The following is a 19275-nucleotide window of genomic DNA, read 5'->3' as shown; positions in this document are numbered from 1 at the left end:
GGAATTCGATCCTGCTGAGGCCGAATTGGCACTTGGCTGGGCTGATGATGAGCCCGTGCTCACTGAGCCGCTGGAACAGGGTGCGGAGGTGCTCGATGTGTTCCTGCTTGGAGGAACTAGCTACCAGGATGTCATCCAGGTAGACAAAGAGGAACTTCAGGTCCCGGAGGACCAAGTCCATGAGCCGCTGGAAGGCCTGGGCCGCGTTTTTGAGGCCGAAGGGCAATTGCAAGAAGTACAAGTAAATCGCTGTTTCACCTGGAAGGGGTGTTTGGGGCCCCGGACAGTGGGAAGGGAGGAGGTAAAAGGGCATGTGTTGCATTTCCTGCGCTTGCACGGGAAGGTGCCAGGTGAAGGAGAAGGGCTGTTGGGGGTGATTGAGGAGTGGACCAGGGTGTCACGGAGGGAGCGGTCCCTTCAGAATGCTGAAAGGGGAGGTGAGGGGAAGATGTGTTTGGTGGTGGAATCACGTTGGAGGTGGCGGAAATGGCGGAGGATGATCTGTTGAATGTGGAGGCTGGTGGGGTGAAAGGTGAGGACAAGGGGAACCCTATCATGGTTCTGGGAGGGAGGGGAAGGGGTGAGAGCAGAAGTGCGGGAAATAGAACGGACACGGTCAAGTGCCATGTCAACCACAGTAGAGGGGAATCCTCGGTTGAGGAAAAAGGAAGACATGTTGGAAGCACTTGTATGGAAGGTGGTGTAACATTTGCATATTGATTTATCATTGGCCCGAAGGCATCTGTAAGGAATACCTATTATATTCACATGTGATCACATGCTGAGTTGTCATTGGCCTGCAAGCATCTGTAAGGACTGCTATTGTTTAGAGGACCCAGGGGTCCTGACTCCATCTTGTCCACACGGTGCTGTACTGTTGTGAGTCAGAACAAACCTAATGCTTCATTAAAAGAGTTTAAACTGTAATACTCCGTTGTCCTGCAATTTATTAGTTTTGCACAAAGTGTGCAAAACAAGACAGGTGGCATCGTCAGAACAGATGCGGCAGAGACTGAGAAACTGGGAGAATGGAATAGAGTCCTTACAGGAAGCGGGGTGGGAGGAAGTGTAGTCCAGGTAGCTGTGGGAGTCGGTGGGCTTGTAGTGGATGTTAGTCGAAAGCCGATCGCCAGAAATGGAGACGGAGAAGTCAAGGAAGGGAAGGGAAGAGTCGGAGATGGACCATGTGAAGGTGAGGTAAGGGTGGAAATAGGAAGTAAAGTGAATGAACTTATCTAGTTCAGGGCGAGAGCAGGAAACGGCACCAATAGTCATCGATGTACCGGAAAAAGAGGTGAGGGAGGGGACCTGAGTAGGACTGGAACAAAGAATGTTCCACATATCCCATGAACAGGCAGGCATAGCTAGGGCCCATGCGGGTACCCATAGCAACACCTTTAATTTGGAGGAAGTGAGTGGAGTCAAAGGAGAAGTTGTTCAATCTGAGAACAAGTTCAGCCAGGCAGAGGAGGGTGGTGGTGGATGGGGACTAGTTGGGCCTCTGTTCAAGGAAGAAACGGAGCGCCCGAAGGCCGTCCTGGTGGGGGATGGAGGTGTAGAGGGATTGGACATCCATAGTGAAAAGGAGCCAGGAAACTGGAAACTGTTAAAGAGACGGAGGGCGTCGGAAGAGTCGCAAATGTAGGTGGGAAGAGACTGGACAAGGGGAGAAAAAATAGAGTTGAGATAGGAAGAGATAAGTTCCGTGGGGCAAGAACAGGCTGAAACAATGGGTCTACCAGGGCAGTCCTGTTTGTGGATCTTGGGAAGGAGGTTGAAGCGGGCTGTGCGGGTTTGGGGAACTATGAGGTTGGCGGCCGTGGGGGAACGATCTCCAGAGGACACCTCTGCATCCAATACTGGGTGATATGGATACTACCCCCAGCTGTACAGGAAATGGACGCAGACAATCACACCTCCACACACATGCACCCACACACAACGGATCACCACAACACCTTTGTGAAACACTTTTGTCTTCATCAGATTATCCATTGGGTTTTTTTTATTGCTGGTTACAATACACACACAAGGTTAAGGTCATTTACTGTTAGCTGTTTTCTGCAAGCTGGCTAGAACTTACACCACTGTTTGGCTAATATTCACACCTCAGGGCAAGGCACCACTGCTAGCCGATCTTCCAGCAGATCCAAATCCATTGGCAACAATTTTCTGCCTACGAGCATTCGGCCAGTTCTCAATCCACCCTAGCTGATTACCACTAATTGCACAAGTTTCTATCTTGTAGAGAAGCCTCGTATCAAAAGCTTCCTGAAAGTCCAGGTAATGTCTCCTGGAGTGCATTCATCCATTGGCTTGGTGATGGTGCGACCTTCCTTCCCGGAAGCAGCGTTAGGTGTCCCTGATAAGGCCTTCTCTATCTAAATGCTTATCTGTTCGAGCATTTCTCCCCTCCTTTGCCGAAGATATTAACTCGTGCTGGCTGGCAGAGTTGGACAAATCCTAAGTGTGAGGTTATAATTGTGAACTTTGTACCTGAGAAGTTGGCTCACAGCAAACACACAAACATGGTTAGAAGCAGCAAGCTAGGAGAGAGAGGGAAAATCAGGGGGAATTTTCCCATCGAGCGGACAATAGAGTTGTGGAATACATTACCAGGAAGAGCACTGAAGCAGGGAGTACAAGTAGGTACAAAAGGCTAATTGGATGCATTTCTGCAGGGAGAAAGGCTTGAGAATTATGCTGAGAAGATAGTCAGGGTTTAACTATTAAACAGGGAGGGGCTTATGACATCTTCCTGTTCTTGAAAAATGTTCACACTTTTAGTAGCAGGGAGCCAAGATGTGATAGGGCTGTCAGATCAGAACAAGCTCATTCTGGCATTGAAACCCAACAAATGGTGGGTCTCGATCAGGCTGCTGTAAGATTGGTATAACTGAGAATAGTCCCTCTAATAGAGATAAGGGGGGTAATTTTCACCAATTATACACCACAGTTGATTTTCCTTTCGATTGAAGTGAACAGAAAAGAAAATTGAGCCGGGTGTATAACGGGAGTCGATCCGCTACTGCTAGGTTTCTGAAGTAAGAATTAACCCCAAGATATTTTAATACAATTTTCTCTTATTGCATTTCTTAAGAGTGTCAGCCATGGCTCAGTGGATAGCACTCTCGCCTCTGAGTCAAAAGGTTGTGGGTTCAAGCTCCCACTCCAGATACTTGAGCACAAAAATCTAGGCTGACACTCCAGTGGAGCGCTGCACTGTCGAAGGTGCCGTCTTTCAGATGAGACGTTAAATCGAGGCCCCGTCTGCCCTCTCAGGTGGATGTGAAAGATCCCACGGCACTATATTGAAGAAGAGCAGGGGAGTTCTCCCCGGTGTACTGGCCAATATTTATCCTTCAATCAACGTCACTAAAACAGATCATCTGGTCATTATCACATTACAGTTTGTGGGAGCTTGCTGTCCACAAATTGGCTGCCGTGTTTCCTATATTGCAACAGTGACTACACTCAAAAAAAGTATTTCATTAGTTGTAAAGCGCTTTGGGACGTCCAGTGGTCGTGAACAGCGCTATATAAATGCAAGTCTTTCTTTCTTTCTTCTTGGGTGAGCTGACCTCTCTCCACCCCACCACCCTGTCCCACCGCAGTAATATTCCCCTTTAATACTCATGAGATCGGGGTTTTGAAAGACAAAAGATTTGCACCATGGCACAGGTCAGCCATTATGACCTATCAACTCCACCACAGAGGCCAAAACATGACTGAAGGTCAAAAGTCGCAACACCCGCATTCTGGGAAGCGCCATTCTACTTGTCTCAGCTGTTTGGCCCAGCTTCCCCTCCCCGCACGGACTAACGTTACAACACACTGCACAGCTTGCACTTGTGGTTTTAAGTTACGTCCAGATCCTGAACTGAAATAGATCTAATATGCCAGTTGCACTCTGGGAAGCACAGGGGTCATATTACGTACAGTATGCACAGTGGTGTTGGCTTATTTATTGACCCATACGATGGGTAAACCTGATGTGTGTTACTGTAGCACGAGGTGCATTGAAAGGGCGACGTCATCCGCTGCGTCGGGCTTGTTAACCACCAGCCACCCAAGGTCAGACCAGCAGAAACTGTGATGGTTTTTTTGAGGTTTCTTTAAGACGCTCCTTAAAACCTACCTCTTTGACCAAGCTTTTGGTCACCTGCCCTAATTTATCCTTATGTGGATCGATGTCAAATTTTTTGTCTTAAAGTACTCCTGTGCAGCGCCTTGGGACGTTTTACTACGTTAAAGGCGCTATATAAATACAAGTTGTTGTTGTAGTTGTTAAAACAGTGACAGACTGCAGCCCATGTTGGAAGGAACTAAGCTAGGCTTATGTTTGTTTTACAGTGAAAAAAGAAAAGTAAAGAAAGACTATCATTTCTATAGCACCTTTTATGACCTCAGGACCAAAGCCAAGTAAGTACTTTGTAGTCAATATTGCAATGTAGGAAACCCAGCAGCCAATTTGCACACAGCAAGGTCTCACAAACAGCAATGTGATAATGACCAGATAATCAGTTTTAGGTGTTGGTTTGAGGGATAAATATTGGTCAGGACACCAGCGAGAATCCCCTGCTCTTCTTCAAAATAGTGTCATGGGACCTTTTACATCCACCTGAGAGGGCAGACATGGTCTTGTTTAATGTCTTATCTGAAAGACAGCACCACCGACAGTGCAGCACTCCCTCAGTGCTGCATGGAGTGTCAGCCTAGATTATGTGCTCAAGTCGCTGGAGTGGGACTTGAACCCACAACCTTCTGGCTCAGAGGCAAGAGTGCTCCCCACTGAGCCATGGCTGGCACTTACAGAGTCAGAAAAAAATAATTGTGATATTTTTGGTCAATAGCTGATAAACCAAATGTGGTCGATAACATTAATGGCCAAAAATATGGAAGGGGGGGAGGGTGAATCCCCAACAGGGTCAGTACAGGGTGACCGGAAGGGACACTGGACATTGTGGTGATAGGGATGGGGGAGAACAGGGTGACTGGAGAGTTGGGGGGTGGGGGGTGGTGGAGAGAAGGACAGTTAGTCATTGAGAGAACGAGCTTGCGGTTGAGGAGAGTGAGGCACAGTAATGGTTTGCTTGCTCGAGCCAGATATGACAATTGACCACTAGGACAGTTGTGTGCCAGATACACTGACATTTGCACCCATCTGATTTCAGGGAGAGACGGTGGGGGTTGTCCCAGGGGGTATGGCAGGGATGGACGTCAGTGATTGATTTGTTGGGAACAAGGACGTTGATGACTGAGACGAGGAAACAGTTGACCGTGATGGAGGTGTTGTGATGAGCGGAGGGCCAGAGGAGAAGGTGCTGGGGGGTTGAGAACAAATTAGCGAGGGAGCTGGGGGATGGGGCGGCTGTTGGGATTGAGGGAGGAAGCGGGATGTCGGTTGTGAGGGAGACGAGGAAGTGGTCAGACACAGCCTTGTCAATGATCAAGACCTTGGATGCAGAGAGGCCACAGTAGATGACGAGTGTGAAGCATGACACTGGTTCTTAACTGAGCTAAATTGTCCATGTTGAGAGTTGTGGTGGAAATGGCAAATCTTAAGGAAGAACCCAGATCTTCATCCCGCAGCCATGTATAGGATTTTCAACCCTCCAGGATTGTCCTGGAGATTCCAGGAATTGAAGATTAATCTCCAGGACACCAGCAACCCAGGAGAAAAATCATCGGGGCATTCAACAAAATTGTGTACAGTAATCCCTCCCCAACCGTGGGGGATACGTCCCTGAAAACCCCTGTGGTTAGTAAAACCGCGGTTGGCAAATTCACTATAAGCACATATAAAAAGCATATAAATAGCATAAAAATCATGTTTTTTACCTTATTCCTAAATGAAAAACCGCGGATACGTGAATTTCACGGCCGCAGTTGACTAAAATTGTCGCAGAGTGGAAACCGCGTATACGTGAAATCCGCGTATGGCAAACCCGCGGTTGAGAAGGGATCCCTATATTTCATTTTCTTGAACATTTTCATTTACTAGTTTTATAAAAATATTGGAAGTGGAGGGAAAAACGCTGTTTCACTAACAGTCAAGATGAATCCAATTGGGTAACAAAGGACTGGATTTTGCCGGTGCTCAGAGGGCGGGTTTGGAGGCGGGTCAAAGGGTAAAATCGTTTTGATTGATGGTGGGTTGTGATCCCGCCGTCAACCCGCCTCCAAACAATTTTCCCAAGTGTCGGGTCCCCGATTTGCGCATGGACCCGACACCTAGCAGCGGGAAGAGGATTAAAGCCAATTACCTGCCTATTAACAGTTAGATGCTAGTAGTTGACAGGCTAATTTTGAATTTTGCCACTTCTGCCTCGGGTTTCCACGCCAGGTAAGTGTGGCGTGTTGTGAGTCTGCTGCAATGTTTCTGGATTGATGACAGCTGCAGAAGTGGCGTGAAGGATCCAATGGTGCACTGGTGAGTCTCAGAGGTAAGGAAATGTTGGGAAATGCATTTTTAATGCATTTACACATTTCTTTAGGTTACAAGTTTTGAAATCCATGTTCAGTGCCACCTCATTGGTCGCTTCTGTCACCTCACCTGCAGCCACCATCTATTCCAGCCTATGGAGGGAGTCATTGGAGAGCCTGGGTGCAAGAGCTCACCTTTGTACGGTGATTGTCAGTGTTTGTAGCACCTCAATGCTGTCAAACACTGAGAAATCAGCTGTCAAAAAAAAATTGTGCGTGGTCCCTTTAAGAAAACCGGCAGATGATGCGTCATCAAATGACGTCATCTGATCGGCTTCCTCTTAATTGGCCGGCAAGCCCGCAGGGCGGGCTTAACAAGCTCAATCAACATAAAATCACGTCTGTGGACCGGATGCAGTTGGGGGCGGGACTGGAAGCCGGAAACCACCTGACCCGCACCCAACCCGCCTCCATTGAAAAAATCGCGGCCAAAGAGTCTGTTCCCTTTCTGAATGGTATGAGAAGGCTGTACGCCTGAAGGATGGACCAATGGCGGGAGCATGGGGGCGGGACGGTGGAGACGGGAGGTCATGTGGTGGAACCTCCAGGAATACGCCCAACCAGAGTTGGCAACCCTAGCCATGTACAACCCTTTGAGTTTATCTACCTGATCAGAGCCAGGTCCTGCTCACAGATGGGTGTGCTCCTGTGGAGCTAAAACATGCATCAGACATGAGGGGCTCGATTTTAATAGCCCTGTGGAGGCGGGTTTGGAGGCGGGTTGGCAGCGAAAATCAGAAAAAATGACTTCAGGCACCCAACCCGCCTCCATCCCGCCCCCACCCGATTTTCGTGAGCGTCTGTTCAGCCGCTCCCAAACTGGCCCGACTGGAACCGGTGGGACAGGTAGTTAAGGCAGTTAACAGCCTGTTAACTGCCTTGCTAATCCTATTTTGATAGTGGTTTCCCATTTTCTTGCCTCTGGCTCCTATTTCCCGTCTTGTCAGAAACAGGCCAGCTGCAAGGAGACGAATTGCTGGAGGACATGATTTGTAGTAATTGGTGCAGCACTATAAAAGCGTTCCCTATCACAACCCAGCTGTATTTGTCAACTGCAAGGGATTCCATTCCCTGAACGTCCAGCTGGTGTGTAACCACAGGAAGATCATCCTGCATGTTTGCGCAAAGTACCCTGACAGTTGCCATGACTCGATAGCAAAACATTACAGATGCTGGAAATCCGAAATAACAACAGAAACTGCTGGAAAAACTCAGCAGGCCAGGCAACATCCGTGGAGAGAAATTAGAGTCAACGTTTTGGGTCAAAACCCTTTATCAAGACTGATAAAGGGTGTAATAATAATAAATAACTTCCGGATGAAGTTATGTGCACATCACTTCCTGTGAACTGTGAACTCTGTGCATACATCACTTCCTGTGAACTGTGAACTCTGTGCATACATCACTTCCTGTGCATACGTCACTTCCTGTGTTTGGACTAGTATAAATACTGAACTGCTCAGTATGGTAAAAGGGCTTCTCCTAGAGGCATGGTGAAGACCGCGCTTGTATATAGTATAATTATAAGTTGCTTAAAGCTTACTTTAAAGTTCCTTGATGTGTGAGATTCCTTTTTACATCAAAGGGTTTTGACCCGAAACGTTGACTCTAATTTCTCTCCACGGATGTTGCCTGGCCTGCTGAGTTTTTCCAGCATTTTCTGTTGTTATTTCGAGTTGCCATGACTCCTACTGTATTCACTGCTCACGATGCGGTCTCCTCTACATTGGGGAGACCAAACGCAGATTGGGTGACTGCTTTGCGGAACACCTCTGTTCAGTCCTTAAGGGTGACCCTGAGCTTCCGGTCGCCTGTCACATTAATTCTCTGCTTCACTCCCACTCTGATCTCTCTGTCCTCGGCCTATTACATTGTTCCAATGAAGCTCAACGTAAGCTTGAGGAACAGCACCTCATCTTTCGATTGGGCACTTTACAGCCTCCCGGACTCAACATCGAGTTCAACAATTTCAGATAATAATCCCTGCCCCCATTTTTCATGCTGTATGATTTTGCCATTCCCACTTGCAACATTTTCACAGTATGTTATTTCAATTCCTTCCTACCCTCCTAAACCCCCCCCCTGTCTCTGCACCTGCTTAATATCTGCTACATCGCCAGCTTTTTCCAGTTCTGATGAAGGGTCCCAGACCTGAAACGTTAACTCTGTTTCTCTCTCCACGGATGCTGCCTGGCCTGCTGAGTATTTCCAGCATTTTCTGTTGTTATTTCAGATTTCCAGCATCCGCAGTATTTTGCTATTGTATTCTGTTTTGGATGGTGTCTTAACTTGCTTTACCTAAACATTGGGAAAACCAAATGCATTGTCTTCACCCACCGCCCCCACCCCACCTCCCGCACCACCACTAACTCTGCTCCCTTACCACTGACTCCATCCTCCTCCCCAGCAACTGTCTCAGCTTGAACCAGACTGTTCACAGCCTCAGCATCCTCTATGACTTCAGCTTTCACCCACATCCTCTCCATCACAAAAGTCACCTCCTTCCACCGTCATAACATTGACCACTTCCTCTCCAACATCAGCCCATCCGTAGCTGAAACGCTCATTTATGCCATTTTCACCGGCAGACTCGATTATTCCAATACTCTCCTGGCCAGCCTCTCATCCTCCACCCTCCATAAACTTCAGTTCATTCAGAACTCCTCTGCCTGTATCCTATACCAAGCTTGCTCGCCCATTCTAATCCTCAGTGAGTTGCATTGGCTCTCAGACAACCAATGCTCCATATTTAAATTTCCCATCCTTTTGTCTAAATGACTTCATGAATTCACCTCTTCTTATCTCTATAACCTCCTGTATCCTTACAACCCGCCTCAAACTCTCTGTTCCTCTGACTCTGGACCCTTGTGCATCCCCCCTCCCACTCCCCTTCCTTCCCCTCCCCACCACCAATGGTGGCTGTGCTTTCAGCTGACTAGGTCCCACACTCTGGAATTTCCTTTCTAAACCTCTCCACCTCTCCACCTAAGTCTCCTCCTTTAAGACCTCCTTAAAACCCAACTCTTTGACCAAGCGTTTGGTCACCCCTCCTAATATCTCCTTCTTTGGCTCAGTGTTTATTTTCCTCACACCTTGCAATGTTTTTCGATGTTAAAGGTGCTATATAAATGTCAGCACTTGCTATCTCGTTGCATATTTATTCAACGTTTTTGCTAATACCTTTATTGCCACTGCTCCTCTTCTCTCCTGTCATCGCTGCGACTGGTCCTTAATTTTTCTCAGTCATTAATCAAGAACTGAAGTTACAGAGAAATAACTCTAATCCTGTTTCAAATATCAGGTTTCAATAATACATCTTCTAACTCGTTAGTTGTAAAGAAACAAAACTGGAATTTTCAGTATATCCTTCACTTGTAAAAACTGTAGGGCCATTTGCCAGGATGTGCTCTTCTCTCTCCATTAGGAACAAGGGAGTACAGAATCTGCCGTACTGACTACAATAAGTTAGGTGCAATAAAAGTACTGACTGATTATTAATTTCAGTAGAAATATTGCAACACTCTCCTCACTGGACCTCCTTCTGTTCACGTTGGGTCAATTTAAACGTTCAAGACTGATATCGGTAGATTGTTGTTAGGTAGCGGCATCAAGAGATATGGAGAACAAGTGAGTGGTTGAGGTACGTATCAGCCATGATCTAATAGAATGACAGAGGAGGCCCGAGGGGCTGAATGGTCTACTCCTGTTCCTATGTCGCTACTTGATGGAAATGGAGGAACAGGCAAATAAGAGTTCACGGGCCAGATAATCTGATCTTGTGGGTTGGATCCCGTATGTGGGCCATAGTTTGAACACTCCTGCTGTAGTTTGTAGAGGGAAAGGTAAACTGCGGGGAAGATAAGGAGCATTACAGTTTTGACGTTCTGGAAATTAAAGTCGGAGAAGTTGCAATGAGTAATAACAACAGAAAATGCTGGAAAAACTCAGCAGGTCAGGCAACATCCGTGGAGAGAAATTTGAGTTGACGTTTCGGGTTGAACCCTTCTTCAAAACTGGAAAGAAAAGAAAATAGATCGAAGGCAGGGCTGTGATCGGACAAAAGAAGTAAAAGAAACAAAAGAAGTAAAAGAGACAGTAAAAGGTGTTAGAAGCTAGACGAGATGGTAATAGGCTGAGATTAGGTGTAAAGTGTACTGGCAGGGCAAGAGATAGCTGCCAGGTGTGAGAGAGAAACAAAAGGAAAGGGGGGGGGGGAAAGGAGTGGAAAAATTACAAGTAAAAATGTGATAGGGGCCGAGGTTATGATCTGAAATTGTTGAACTCGATATTGAGTCTGGAAGGCTGCAGAGTGCCTAATCAGAAGATGAGGTGCTGTTCCTTGAGTTTACGTTGAGCTTCTGTGTCTTGATTTCAACACAGTGAGGCTTTGACATGGTGAAAGAACAGATGGGTGTTCTGACAAGGAATGGGGAGGAAGTACAGTCTGCACTAGGAGAGGGTGTCAGAGATAGTCATGGTTTTTTGATTGAACAAAGGCAGTATCAGATGTGAGTCATCGCCCCCATACAGCTGTGGGCATTTTCTACTATGACAAATTCACTCTGTTTTGAACCTTGAATTTTGAATATGGTTTAAAATTATATTACATTATCCAACCAGGATGAGTGGCCATATTAAGCTAAATTTAGTGAGATTCCACACCTGGCCACAGCCTCACCACATCACAATCCAGTTAACAAATTGGACCTTATGTTGCTAAGTGACTTATCTGCAGCCCACGATCTCATCCAGTGAGGCTCTGTGCTGGGAATGGAGCCTTGCAAAATCAGCCTTATGGTTAGATTTTCTGATTTGGGTGCAGTTTGCACCCTACGTAAACTTGAGGTCATCCAAACCTCGGCAGCCCGTGTCCTAACTCGCACCGTCCCGTTCACCCATCACCCCTGTGCGCGCTGACCTACATTGACTCCCGGTTAAGCAACGCCTCGATTAAAAAATTCTCATCCTTGTTTTCAAATCCCCCCATAGCCTCGCCCCTCCCTATCTCTGTAATTTCCTCAAGCCCCACAACCACACCCCCCCGCCACCCCCGAGATATCTGCACTCTGCCAGTTCTGGCCTCTTGAGCATCCCTGATTTTAATCGCTCAACCATTGGTGGCTATGCCTTCAGCTGCCAAGGCCCTAAGCTCTGGAATTCCCCCCCTACACCTCTCCACCTCGCTACCTCTCTCTCCTCCTTTAAGATGCTCCTTAAAACCCACCTCTTTGACCAAGCTTTTAGTCACCTGCCCTAATTTCTCCTTATGTGGCTTGGTGTCAAATTTTGTTTGATAACGCTCTTTTGAAGTGCCTTGGGACGTTTTACTACATTAAGGTGCTATATAAATACAAGTTGTTGTTGTTGAATGGTTTGAAACGGGTACATAGCTGAGCCAATAGGCAGTGTGCTGTTTGCAACCAATTCTCCGTGGTCACTTTATTATTACTATAATTGTACATTGTTTCAGCTGCAAGTTTGGATGTGCGGAAAGAGTACACGAGCAGTGGGAGCAGAAAACTCAATGTAGATAGGTTTTAGGTGTAAACATTCCACTGCTAGGCTCCTCGTATGCTCTGGGGCACATGTCACAAAACTGTGCTACCTACCCCAGCCCACGATTTTCTGTTTATTAAATTTAATGGGTGCAAAATTGTAGTCTGGAAGTGCATAGGAGTGAAACATAGAAACATAGAAGATAGTAGCAGGAGTAGGCCATTTGGCCCCTCGAGCCTGCTCCGCCACTCAATGAGATCATGGCTGATCATCCAAATTCAGTACCCTGTCCCTGCCTTCTCCCCATATCCCTTGATCCCTTCAGCCTTAAGAAATATATCCAACTCCTTCTTGAATATATTTAATGAACTGGCCTCCACCGCCCTCTGTGGCAGAGAATTCCACAAGTTCACCACTCTCTGGGTGAAGAAATTCCTCCTCATCTCAGTCCTAAATGGCTTACCCCTTATCCTTAGACTATGACCCCTGGTTCTGGACTCCCCGGCCATCGGGAACATCCTTCCTGCATCTAGTCTGTCCAGGCCTGACAGAATTTTATAGGTTTCGATGAGATCCCCTCTCAATCTTCTAAACTCCAGCGAGTACAAGCCCAATCGACACAATCTCTCCTCATACGTCATTCCTGCCATCCCAGGTATCAGCCTGGTGAATCTTCGCTGCACTCCTTCCATGGCAAGAACATCCTTCCTCAGATAAGGCGACCAAAACTGCGCACAATACTCAAGGTGCGGTCTCACCAAGGCCCTGTACAATTACAGGAGTGAACCAGGAGTAGTGCTACAGGAATTGCACCCCTTAAAGTGGACTGGCATAATAAGGGGAACAAAAATCCTCACAGCCTTAGGAAAATGCATTTCAATTCATTGGCCACCTTTCCCAATGCTGAAAGGGGAGAACAGTAAGAAGGGATAGGCAAAAAAATAAAGGGAAAGGAAACCCAAGATTCAAGCAAATGAGTCTGCAGGGAAGTGACAGAACAGACCAGCACCCGACACCCTGTTTGGGCACCGAACCTCGAGAGATATATTGGCCTTGGAGAGGGTACGGGGCTTAAAGGTTTAAATTATGAGGACAGGTTGCATAAACTTGGTTTGTATTCCCTTGAGTATCGAAGATTGAGGAGTGATCTAATCGAGGTGTTTAAAATGATTCAGGGATTTGATAAGGTTGATAGAGAGAAACTATGTCCTCTGGTGGGGGAGTCCAGAACAAGGGGACAAATTCTTAAAATTAGAGTTAGGTCATCGGTGAATATCAGGAAATATTTTTCACACAATGGGTAGTAGAAATATGGTACTCTCTCCCTCAAAAGGCTGTGGATGCTGAGTCAATTGAAATTTTCAAGACTGAGATCAATAGATTTTTGTTAGGTAAGTGTCTGAAGGGAGATATGGCCTGCCTCTAAGTCAGAAGGTTGTGGGTTCCAAGTCCCACTCCAGAAAGCTGAGCACAAAAATCTAGGCTGATACTCCAGTGCTGTGGTGGTGCTGTCTTTTAGATGAGACGTTAAACTGAGGTGGCATAGTGGTTAGCACTGTTGCCTCACAGCGCCAGGGACCCGGGTTCGAATCCGGCCTTGGGCGACTGTCTGTGTGGAGTTTGCACATTCTCCCCGTGTTTGCGTGGGTTTCCTCCGGGTGCTCCGGTTTCCTCCCACAGTCCAAAGATGTGCGGGTTAGGTTGATTGGCTATGATAAATTGACCCTTGGTGTTAGGGGGATTAAATACGTGGGGTTACGGGGATAGGGTAGGATATGTGTTGGTGTAGGAGTTACGGGGATCAGGTGGGATATGTGTCGGTGCAGGCTCGATGGGCCGAAATGGCCTCTATCTGCACTGTGGGGTTTCTGTGATTTCTGTGATGAGGTCCTGTCTGCTCTCTCAGGCGGACATTTTCAAAGAAGAGCAGGAGTTATCCCCAGTGTCCTGGCTAATATTTATCCCTCAATCAACATCACTAAAAAAAAATATCATGATCACATTGCTGTTTGTGGGAGCTGTGTGCAAACTGGCTGCCGTGTTTCCTAAATTACAACAGTGACTACACTTCAAAAGTGGCTTTGGGATGTCCTGTGATCGTGAAAGGCGTCTATAAATGCAAGTCTTTCTTTCTTTAGGAAGCAAAGGCAGGTAAATAGAGTTGAGGAACAAACCAGCCGAGATCTAATTGAATGGCGAAATAGGCTCAAGGGGCTGAATGGCCCACTCCTTTACCTATGTTTCTATGCTTACATAAAGTTCATATCATGCTCGTCATCGTGTTTGTGTGTCATGCCTGGGAGTTCATTTTAAACTGTAAGATATATGTAAGTTATATATAACAGAACGCAGTGCTCCAGATGGGGTCTGACCAAGGCTCACTTCCTCACTTTTGAATTCCAGCACCCTTGAGATAAAGGCCAACATTTCAGTCATCTTTTTGATTAAGTTTTGTACCTGTGTACTAGCTTTTAGTGATTTGTGTTCCTCGACACCTAAATCCCTTCGCTTCTCCACAGCGCCTAGTCTCGCACCATTAAGAAAATATTTCTTTCTCAGATCCAAAGTGGATGACACAGGAAATACATGCTCTATGGAAAATGTTGATATAATTATAGACAGATGCTGTACACACACATCTTCGATGATTTCAACAGATTATGAATTTAGTGTAATGGAGGGCTCTGTGCCACTGCCTCATCAGTTCCAAGTAGATGCTGCTTTTATTTAGGACCACCACATACAGCATGCTAATCAGACAGTCTTTTATTTAGGACCACCACATACAGCATGCTAATCAGACAGTCTTAATCCTGACTAAACGCGGTTTACAGAGTCTCCAGGTGAGGTGGCTATCTCTATAGCTGAGGCCAATCTGGACGATAGCCCTCACAATTCCACATGAGGTGCAGACTGCAAGCCATGCTTAATGTCAGCTAGATCGACATGGAGAGCTTTTTGTGTTCTAGGCCTTATGCCATTCATCGGCAATGTCAAAGCAGATTTTATTTTAAGCACCGACCAACTACACAGTCGGCTGAATTCAAGCCGACAACAAGGCACTGAGTCATTTATACCGCAAGGTTGCTTCTATCGACTTGCCCTGTAAAGGGGACATAACAATGTTGGCTGAAACCCAGCTTGTGGGTAATTTATTTTTTTAAAAAGCTTTAAGGCTCAAAAGGAAATTTACATAGTTACTACTCATTAACCACCGAAAAGTGCCTTCACACCCAGAAAGTGGAGAATTCTCCGCACCCTGCACCCACCCCCCTCCCCTGGCAGAGCGCCCTGGATCCCTGGGAGCAATTAAAAGGCAAGATTCAAATTATTTATATATAGAATATATAATAATAGATCTCTGGGAGTGATTACAAGGCAAAAAATCAAATTGAAGGGTTTGGATGAGAAAAATGAATACCTGGGAGCAAGTTACAAGACACTAATGCTGTGGAGTTTAGATCATGCAGAAACTTGAGAATGAAGTTCAAGCGGATTAGAACTAATTCTCCATATCCTTGAGATTAAAATATAACTGTTAAATCAGTCACTTCTGTATAAAGTCATTTTATTTGTAGCTCGCACCAAGTCCCGTTCACCCATCAGCCCTGTGCTCGCTGACCTACATTGGCTCCCGGTTAAGCAATGCCTCGATTTCAAAATTCTCATCCTCGTTTTCAAATCCCTCCATGGTCTCGCCCCTCCCTATCTCTGTAATCTCCTCCAGCCCCACAACCGCCCCGCCCCCCCACCACTCCGAGATATCTGCACTCCTCTAACTCTGCCCTCTTGAGCATCCCTGATTGTAATCGCTCAACCATGTGGTGTTCCCCAGGGGTCGGTTCTAGGACCATTGCTTTTCTGATATATGTTAATGACTTCGATGTGGGTGTACAGGGTGCAATTTCTAAATTTGCAGATGACACAAAACTTGGAAGTATAGTGAACAGTGAGAGGATAGTGATAGACTTCAAGAGGATATAGGCAGGCTGGTAAAATGGGCGGACACGTGGCAGATGAAATTTAACGTAGAAAAGTGTGAAGTGATACATTTTGGTAGAAAGAATGAGGAGAGGAAATATAAATTAAAGGGTACAATCCTAAATGGGGTGCATAAATAGAAAGACCTAGGGGTATATGTGCACAAATCGTTGAAGGTGACAGGGCAGGTTGAGAAAGCAGTTAAAAAAACTTACGGGATCCTGGGCTTCATGAATAGAGGTATAGAGTATATAAACCTTTATAAAACACTGGTTCAGCCTCAACTGGAGTACTGTGTCCAATTCTGGGCACTGCACTTTAGGAAGGATGTGAAAGCCTTGGAGAGGGTGCAGAAAAGATTTACGAGAATGATTCCAGGGATGAGGGACTTCAGTTACATGGATAAACTGGAGAAGCTGGGGTTGTTCTTCTTAGAACAGAGAAGGTTGAGAGGAGATCTGATAGAGGTGTTCAAAATCATGAAGGGTCTGGACAGAGTAGATAGAGAGAAACTGTTCCCATTGGCAGAAGGGTTGAGAACCAGAGGGGACAGATTTAAGGTGATTGGCAGAAGAACCAAAGGCGGCATAAAAAAAAAATGTATGCAGCGAGTGGTTAGGATCTGGAATGCACTGCCTGAAAGGGTGGTGGAGGCAGACTCGATCACGGCTTTCAAAAGTGAGTTGGATAAGTACCTGAAATAATTTTTTTTGCAGGGCTACGGGGAAAGGGTGGGGGAGCGGGACTAGCTGAAGTGCTCTTATAGAGCCGGCACGGGCTCGACGGGCCGAATGCCCTCCTTCCATGCTGATTCTATAATCATTGACGGCCGTGCCTTCAGCTGCCAAGGTCCTAAGCGCTGGAATTCCCTGCCTAGACCTCTGTAACCTCCTTTAAAGCCGCTCCTTAAAACCGACCTCTTTGACCAAGCTTTTGGTCACCTGCCCTAATTTCTCACCTTAGGTGGCTGGGCGTCAAATTTTTTGTGATGCGCCTTGGGAGGTTTTACGACTTTAAAAGGCGCTATATAAATACAAGTTGTTGTATATCTGTTGTTCCAGAGGTTTAAGAGGCTTAATGTCACTATATGCCTCAAACTTCATACACAGACCACATGGTTACCCCCAAAAAACCTGGTAAATATGAAGTGAAGTGTGATAACGTATGACGTATGAGGAGAGATTGGGTCGATTGAGCTTGTACTCGCTGGAGTTTAGAAGAATGAGAGGGGATCTCATTGAAACTTATAAAATTCTAACAGGACTGGACAGACTAGATGCAGGAAGGATGTTCCCGATGGCCGGGGAGTCCAGAACCAGGGGTCACAGTCTAAGGATAAGGGGTAAGCCATTTAGGACAGAAATGAGGAGGAATTTCTTCACCCAGAGAGTGGTGAACCTGTGGAATTCTCTACCACAGAAGGCAGTAGAGGCCAATACATTAAATATATTCAGGAAGGAGTTAGATATATTTTTTAAGGCTAAAGGGATCAAGGGGTATGGGGAGAAAGCAGGGACAGGGTACTGAGTTTGATGATCAGCCATGATCGCATTGAATGGCGGAGCAAGCTCGAGGGGCCGAATGGCCTACTGCTGCTCCTATCTTCCATGTTTCTATAATTAATGAGTCTTGACGAACGGTTTCGACCTGAAACTTTGACTCTATTTCTCTCTCCACGGATGTTGGCCTGCTGAGGTTTTTTTCCAGCATTTTCTGTTGTTATTTGTGATCATTATTGATCTTTCTTTTATGAAATGTGTTTTTCTCTACCATCAAACCTCATGACGATGCGGCCTTATTGCCAGCCCACCGCTGCTGCTACAGCTCTGCCTGCAGGCCACTCACTCCCTGCTTTTATATGGGCTATTTATAACTCCAGGCGGAAGCTGACGTCACCGCGCACGCCGCAAGCCCGAAGACTACAGGTCCAGAGACACCCGCGCGTACTGCGCCTGCGCACCTCGCTCGGCCCAAGGTCCCAGAATGTGAGGCACTGGTTTCGCCTGAAGAAGACGGCTGGTCATGTCTCCGCGAGGCGGCTCGGTGAACATTTGAGAGGAACGTAGGCTCCGGCTTGCGATGCCGATGTCCGGGTGACGGGCGCTGGTTGGAGGCCGAGGCTGGGTGTGGTCGGGACACACACAGTTTCGGTGGGGCGGAGGGCCCGGGACCAGGGGGTGGGGATGGTGGGAGAAGCACAGCCCCGCCCCGCGGGGAGGGAGCGAGCGGGGGACCGGGCGTCCCGAAGCCGTTAGCGGCCCGCTAGGGCGACGGTACTGCGCATGCTCTCAGCACTGCTTCCACTCGCACACCGCGCCCGGCACCGGGGCTGGAGTGAGTGAGAGCGGGGAGGCGGAAGGGAGTGAGCGGGGGAGGAAGGGGGAAGAAGGGTGAGTGGTGGAATGAGGGGGGGAAGAGGGAGGGGGGAAGAGGGTGAGTGGTGGAATGAGGGGGGAGGGGGGAAGAGGGAGGAGGAAGGGGGGAAGAGGGTGGAGGAAGGGGGGAAGAGGGTGAGTGGTGGAATGAGGGAGGGGGGGGAATAGGGTGAGTGGTGGAATGAGGGGGGAAGAGGGAGGGAGGGGGGGAATAGGGTGAGTGGTGGAATGAGGGGGGAAGAGGGAGGGAGGGGGGAAGAGGGTGAGTGGTGGAATGAGGGGGAAGAGGGAGGGAGGGGGGATAGGGTGAGTGGTGGAATGAGGGGGGAAGAGGGAGGGAGGGGGGAATAGGGTGAGTGGTGGAATGAGAGGGGGGGGGAAGAAGGGTGAGTGGTGGAATGAGGGGGGAATAGGGAGGGAGGAGGAGGAAGGGTGAATAGGGGAGGAGGAAGGGGAATAGGGTGAGGGGAATAGGGAGGGGGGAAATAGGGAGTGAGGGGGAAGAAGGGTGAGTGGTGGAATGAGGGGGGGAATAGGGTGAGTGGTGGAATGAGGGGGGAAGAGGGAGGGGGGAAGAGGGTGAGTGGTGGAATGAGGGGGAAGAGGGAGGGAGGGGGGAATAGGGTGAGTGGTGGAATGAGGGGGGAAGAGGGAGGGAGGGGGAAGAAGGGTGAGTGGTGGAATGAGGGGGGAATAGGGAGGGAGGGGGGAAGAGGGTGAGTGGTGGAATGAGGGGGGAAGAGGGGGGAAGAGGGAGGGAGGGGGAATAGGGTGAGTGGTGGAATGAGGGGGAAGAGGGAGGGAGGGGGGAATAGGGTGAGTGGTGGAATGAGAGGGAGGGGGAAGAAGGGTGAGTGGTGGAATGAGGGGAATAGGGAGGGAGGAGGAGGAAGGGTGAATAGGGGAGGAGGAAGGGGGAATAGGGTGAGGGAATAGG

At 47.7% G+C, this 19275-nt stretch overlaps 1 protein-coding gene across 6 annotated transcripts in view; it reads left to right on the top strand.

The window, feature by feature from the left end:
• Positions 1-17884: 17884 nt before the first annotated feature.
• Positions 17885-19275, top strand: part of nras (NRAS proto-oncogene, GTPase) — a 128263-nt gene continuing 126872 nt past the window's right edge. For 3 of the 6 annotated variants that reach the window (XR_015081731.1, XR_015081730.1, XM_086011585.1), the window contains exon 1: positions 17887-18026. The gene's annotated coding sequence lies outside the window, so the exon portion shown is untranslated. Of the gene's footprint in view, positions 18027-18173; positions 18237-19275 lie in introns of those variants that run through there. The other 3 variants (XM_086011589.1, XM_086011588.1, XM_086011587.1) reach the window with 3 other exon arrangements.

This window comes from Somniosus microcephalus, chromosome 18 (assembly GCF_052327205.1).
Source record: "Somniosus microcephalus isolate GS21.2 chromosome 18, FLI_Smic_1.0, whole genome shotgun sequence".
Classification (NCBI taxonomy): Eukaryota; Metazoa; Chordata; class Chondrichthyes; order Squaliformes; family Somniosidae; genus Somniosus; species Somniosus microcephalus.
This window is presented reverse-complemented; position numbering and strand designations above follow the sequence as displayed.